Here is a 7,412-nt window from a genome sequence, read left to right on the forward strand (position 1 = left end):
ACACACACACACAGAGAGAGAGAGAGAGAGAGAGAGAGAGAGAGAGAGAGAGAGAGGCTACGTATGCAAATATCTGGGAGAGCCTTCAGAAATATTTGACAGCATCATGTGTAAGAAACCTCACAAGTTTAAGAAATGCTAAAAATTCTTCAGATATTGCTAAGTAACAGGAAATGGAGAGAAACCCTGTCCCCATAAGATATAAGAAAGCTTTAGTCCCACCACATTTGTTAAAAATCTCAGAGGCCAAAAACATGAATGTCAGAAGTACAGGAATGCCACCGGGCAAGGTGGCCCATGACTTTAATCCCAGTGACTTTGGCAGCTTAGGCAAGAGAATCTCAAGTTTGAGGCCAGATTCAGTAACTTAGCTGGGGATGTTGCTCAGTGATTCAGTGCCACTAGATTGAATTCCCAGTGCCCCCCCAAAAAATTTTTTTAAAGGAAGGAATATGGGCATGCCTACACACATGTGTGCATACACACACACACACACAGACAGAGGAAAACATGTTATTTTTGCCTTCATCCTTTAATGAACTTAATAATTCATATTGGAGAGGAATTATGGTTGTAGAGAATGAGGGAAATGCTCAAGTCTTACTATAAACTAAAATTCACACTTCAAAGAAGCTGTATGAATGCAAAAATGTAGGAATGTTTTTAGTAAATACACATATTTTCAGAGGCACAGAAAATATTCATTGTCATTCCAGAAAGGATAAACCAAGAATTTGGAGAAGATAGGTGGTACTACAATTGCATATAAGATAAATCATTCTGGAGGACAAATTGAAATAAATTATAGGAAATCACTTTTCTGTGTCTTACTCTCAAGATACGTAAGCACAGTTTTCTGTGGTTGTTTTACATTTTAACGTTTAATTGCTTTAAAAATACTTTCTAAGTAGAATTTCCCCCCAATGTTATACTGAGGATAGCAGGAGGGAAGTGTGGGACTGGTATAATGCAATAGGCATTGGGATATTATGTTTAATCTTTATGGTAATCATAAAAATCTGTGGAATATATACAAAATGAAGAAGAAATTTCAGGCAACAGGTATGTATCAGAATGCAAGATGAAAAGCTCATAATAAAATTTCCATTCTGCTCAAGAATCCTGGAGCTAGGAGTCACTGCCTGGCCCTGCTGACACTCAGAGTGCCCTGACAGCCACGTCCAGATGTTCAGATAGGATTCCACAGGATGTATCCAGCCCATACCCACATTGCAGGACTTGGTGATACAGAACCTGCTAAGCAATGAGGCCTTGCCATCCCCAATATGGAGTACCTGACCAGGGTGCTCATTCTAGAGTTGTACAAAGGGTCCTTAATGGTGGTGGTGGGGTCACATGGAGATGCAGAAGAAGATGTTACTGTCCTGCCCCTTGGCCTGCCTCCTTCTGGGGTCTCTTATGAAGACACAAAATGTGCAGGCCTTAAAAACCCTGTTAGGTGGGCTGGATATGCTGCTTTTCCAGAAGGTTCACTCCAGGCAATGGAAACTGCAAGTGTTGGATTTTAGGAATGTGAATCAGGACTTCCTGATCATGAGGTCCACAGCCCCAGTGAGTACTTGCTCACAAGAGGCCATGTGTCCAAAGAAAAGAGGGAAATATGGCTGACAGAGAATAAAACAGACCTTGAGGGTATTCATACATAAGAGATGGATGAAGCTGCCAAAAATGAACTCATTTTCAGGCTCCCCACGTGGGCCTTGGAGAGAAAGGCGGTGGTCCGCATATACCACGAGAAGCTGAAGATTGGTGATCACTTCTCCTATAAAGTCATATGTGCTCTGCTGGTGGACTATGTCCAGGAGCTGGAAATGGATATTTTCTGGGGTCAGGAAAAAAATGGAACATTTTGTTTTTCTTTACCTGAGCAAGATGAGGAAACTTCATTATTTCATTTCACCAGCGTAAGTTGGCACTTCTTTACATCCCACTTGCTGAATAGGTGGTTTCCCCATAAATACAGCCTTCACTTGAGAAAGCTGGACAACCTCCAGGAACGCTGCATGCAGAATGTCTTCTTCCTTTACAGAGCACTACATAAACTCCTCCTGAGCCAGATGCCCTCGAAGACTCTCTTGCTGACATCGAGTCCACTTAAAGAATCAGACATAAAGCATCTGTCCGCATGTCCAAGCACTAACCAACTGAAGCATCTGAAGCTCAGCAAATGATCAATGAAAGAGATGAGTCCCGGACCTCTCCAGGTTCCTCTAGAGAAGGTGGCAGACGCCCTTGAGACCCTGGTCTTAGAGTTTTGTGAGATCACAGACTCCCAGCTGGATGCCATCTTTCTAGCCCTGGGTTACAGCTCAGAACCTTTGGCTTCTATGGGAACCACATCTCCCTGTCTGCCCTTAAGAATCCGCTGCGCTACACAGCTAGACTGATGCTGTTGACACAAGTGCAGTACCCTGCCCCTCAGGAGAATATCACCCCCTGGGCTTATGGGGATGAAGTCAACCCCATTAAATTTGACCAGATTCAGAGGGAGTAGATGCAGCTGGTAAAGGACATCAGGCCTTGCCATGACATCCAGGTTCATGCTTACCACTGTGTTCTCCACCTAAGACATACAGATTTTATTGTCTGAAATTGAGTGGAAATTGGTTAGTCAGGGGATTGTTGATATGCATATCCCATTAGATGTTTCTTGGGATGGGGACGTGGCTCAGGTAGAGCTCTTGCCCGAAGGCATGAAGCTCTGAGTTCAATCTCCAGAACCAAAAAAAAAAAAGGCTTCTTATAAACTTCTAATGGGGTGCACGTGTGAGGATCTCAAGTTCGAGGCCTGGGGATCCAACATGGTGGCGGGCGGAGAGGCAGCGCTTTCAGTACCCCCTCAGTGATGGGGTCAGAGAGACACGTAGATACGCTTAGATTCTACCTGCGGAGAATCTCCTAGCAAAATTCCACTGAAGAGAGACTGGCCGGGAGTTACTAGGATTTTTGGAAATGACAGTTTGCCCCAGATGAGTGAATCCCCGCCACGAGACGCAGAGTTCCAGACCTGCCAGCCGCTGTTCGCCCGCCGCAGCGCTGCCGCCCGCCTGCCCGCCCGCAGCCACCGTGACTGGGTGGCTAGCCTCCGAGACGCAGCTTGGCAGGAAGAGGTCTTTAGCTAAGCCTTCATGAAATAGTGAGCCGGGAGCTGAGGCCAACCAGGACGGACCAGTCCCACCCCTCTGTTCGGACACTCCGGCAAGGAGCCTGGGGCCCGCCATAGCAGAGAGGTGATGTCATCGGAGTTCGGCCGATGGAATTCCTTCCCAGCGGAATCCACTTTAGCAGGTGTGTGACTCCCACCCCATCCAGATACAAGCAGCCAGGAAACCTCAGGGATCTCTCCGGGGGCGTGTCTGTAGGGAAGCAGAGGGGATTCCCGACCCCCAACCCCCCATATCACCAGCGGCAACTCCCAAGGTCTTAGCCGCCAGTTTACCACAGCACTGGGGCTTAAATGGGACTCACAGAGGGGCTGCAAGTGTAACTAGATCTATGGGGAACCGCTTCCGGTGAACAGGACCTGGCTGGCCGGCTGACAGGAGGAACGGGGGGAGGGGCCGGAGAAGTGAAACGGCTCTGGACTGACAAGTCTGAGAGACTCCCAGGAGCCACCTTACAGGGATTGCTATTGGAATGTAGAGGGCAGAAGCTCGGCTCGGAGGGCACAGCTCTGCCTACTGGAAGAGAAGAAAATGGATCTCTAAGACTTCAATTTTTGTTTTTCCTTTTTTTTTCTTCTCTCTCTGTTCCTTTCTCCCCTTTTCCTTCTTTCTTTCTTTCCCGTCTCAAGTTTTATTGTTCTTTTCATTCTCCTCTAATCTATCTATCTCTCTCTCCTTCTTTCTTTTTAAGAGCACCTTCCTTCCCCTACTCCCCAAATTTCACCCCAAGCATTACGTCTTCCATTACATGTAATTGTCTAAATGCAAATAGGTGAATGTTTCGAGGCTGTCTATAGGGCTCCTAAATACCTAGCTACTACCAACACCCTGATCCAATCGCCTGTTAGTATCCCCCTTCAGTAGAGCAATCTTCTAAAGTAGCCAAGACATACTAACCCTCATACCATCATAGCACCTAACCTAAACATCAAGTCCTAAGAACAAATAACAAATCACTATATGCATACAGAACCTGGAAGCCTTTTATGAATTGAATGAATCAGCTTTAAAGTACAATAAAGCCCAACATTTCTAGGCATAATCTCCCACAACAAAGGAGAGACAACAGAGATATACAAAACCAAAAAAATTTATAGGAGAAAGCAGTTACACAGCAGTCAAACAGAGCTGGAAAGTAACGTGAACAACATGAAAAAACAAGGGAAAAAAGGATTACAAACAATGCAGGACAACTTAAATCTACAGGAGGACCTAGAAGCATCAGAAACATGGACAGGGAAAGAACTCAAGGCATACCTAACTCAAATGGAATGGAATATTAGAGAAGACATGAGACAGCAAGTCCAAGCAATGAAAGTATATTTTGAAAACGAATTAAACAAACAAATTCAAACTGCAAAGAACGAGCTTTTCCAGGAGATAGAGATTTTTAAAAAAACCAAACAGTAATCCTAGAAATGCAGGAAACCTTAAACCAAATTAAAAACTCTAACGAGAATATTACAAATAGACTAGATCAAGTAGAAGTCAGAACATCAGATAATGAAGACAAAGTTTATCAACTTGAAAAGAATATAGTCAACACAGAAAGGATGCTTAAATCTCATGAGCAATCTATCCAAGAGATATGGGATATCATAAAAAAACAAACTTGAGAGTCATTGGGATAGAAGAAGGTATAGAGGTTCAAACCAAAGGAATGGACAACCTATTAAATGAAATAATCCTAGAAAACTTCCCAGAGATGAAAGATGGAATGGATTGCCAAATCCTGGAAGCCTACAGGACCTCAAACATTCAAAACCGTAATAGACCAACTCCAAGACATATAATTATGAAGATAGCCAACATACAGAACAAGGAGAGAATATTAAAAGCTACGAGAGAAAGGAGGCAGATTACATTCAGGGGTAAACCAATTAGGTTAACGACTGATTTTTCATCACAGTCTTTGAAAGCAAGAAGATCCTGGAACAACGTATTTCAAATGCTGAAAAATAATGGATTCCAACCAAGAATACTGTATCCAGCAAAATTAAGCTTCAGATTTGACAATGAAATTAAAATATTTCATGATAAACAAAAGCTAAAAGAATTCGCAGCCAGAAAACCAGCACTGCAAAGCATTTTGAGCAAAATACTACAAGAAGAGGAATTGAAAAATAGCGCCCCAAACTAACAGTGGGAGGTATCTCAGTAAAGGGGGAGAAAAATAACCAAAGAGGAAAAACTAGCCAAACTAAAATAAATAAATAAATAAACATGACTGGAAGTACAAACCATATTTCAATTGTAACCTTAAATGTTAATGGCTTAAATTCACCAATCAAGAGACATAGGCTAGTAACCTGGATTAAAAAAACAAATCCAACAATATGCTGCCTTCAGGAGACTCATATGATAGGAAAAGACATACACAGGCTGAAGGTGAAAGGTTGGGAAAAACCATACCACTCACATGGCCCTCGGAAGCAAGCAGGAGTGGCCATACTCATATCGAATAAAATCAACTTCAAACCTAAGTTAATCAAAAGGGATAAAGAAGGACACTATACACTGTTAAAAGGAACCATCCACCAACAAGACATAACAATTATCAATTTGTATGCACCAAACAATGGTGCTGCAACATTCATAAAACAAACTCTCCTCAAGTTCGAGAGTCAAATAGACCACAACACAATAATTATGGGTGACTTCAACACACCACTCTTGCCATTAGAAAGATCCTCTAGACAAAAGCTGAATAAAGAAACTATAGAACTCAATAACGCAATCAATAACCTAGACTTAACCGACATATATAGAATATATCAACCATCATCAAGTGGATACACGTTCTTCTCAGTAGCACATGGATCCTACTTAAAGACAGACCATATATTATGCCATAGGGCAACTCTCAGTAAATATAAAGGTGTGGAGATAATACCATGCACCATATCTGATCATAATGGAATGAAACTGGAAATCAATGATAAAAGAAGGAAGGAAAAATCCTGCATCACCTGGAAAATGAACAATATGTTACTGAATGATCAATGGGTTACAGAAGACATAAATTAGGAAATAAAAAAAATTCCTAGAGATAAACGACAATACAGACACAACATACCGGAATCTATGGGACACAATGAAGGCAGTTTTAAGAGGGAAATTCATTTCCTGGAGTTCATTCCTCAAAAAAAGAAAAAAACAACAAATAAATGAACTCACACTACATCTTAAAACCCTAGAAAAGGAAGAGCAAAACAACAGCAAATGTAGTAGAAGACAAGAAATAATTAAAATCAGAGCAGAAATCAACGAAATTGAAACAAAAAGAACCATTGAAAAAATTGATAAAACTAAAAGTTGGTTCTTTGAAAAAATAAATAAGATCAACAGACCCTTAGCCATGCTAACGAAGAGAAGAAGAGAGAGAACTCAAATCACTAACATATGGGATGAAAAAGGCAATATCACAACAGACACTACAGAAATACAGAAGATAATTAGAAAGTATTTTGAAACCGTATATTCCAATAAAATAGAAGATAGTGAAGATATCGATAAATTTCTTAAGTCATATGATCTGCCCAGATTGAGTCAGGAAGACACACACAATTTAAACAGACCAATAACAAAGGAAGAAATAGAAGAAGCCATCAAAAGATTACCAACCAAGAAAAGCCCTGGACCGGATGGGTATACAGCAGAGTTTTACAAAACCTTCAAAGAAGAATTAATACCAATACTTTTCAAGCTATTTCAAGAAATATAAAAAGAAGGAGCTCTTCCAAATTCATTCTATGAGGCCAACATCACCCTCATCCCGAAACCAGACAAAGACACTTCAAAGAAAGAAAACTACAGACCAATATCTCTAATGAACTTAGATGCAAAAATTCTCAATAAAATCCTGGCGAATCGAATATAAAAGCATATCAAAAAAATTGTGCACCATGATCAAGTAGGATTCATCCCTGGGATGCAAGGCTGGTTCAATATACGGAAATCAACAAATGTTATTCACCACATCAATAGACTTAAAGATAAGAACCATATGATCATCTCGATAGATGCAGAAAAAGAATTTGACAAAGTACAGCATCCCTTTATGTTCAAAACACTAGAAAAACTAGGGATAACAGGAACTTACCTCAACATTGTAAAAGCTATCTATGCTAAGCCTCAGGCTAGCATCATTCTAAATGGAAAAAAACTGAAGGCATTCCTTCTAAAATCTGGAACAAGACAGGGATGCCCTCTCTCACCACTTCTATT

The sequence above is a fragment of the Marmota flaviventris genome, chromosome 1 (assembly GCF_047511675.1).
Source record: "Marmota flaviventris isolate mMarFla1 chromosome 1, mMarFla1.hap1, whole genome shotgun sequence".
NCBI lineage: Eukaryota > Metazoa > Chordata > Mammalia > Rodentia > Sciuridae > Marmota > Marmota flaviventris.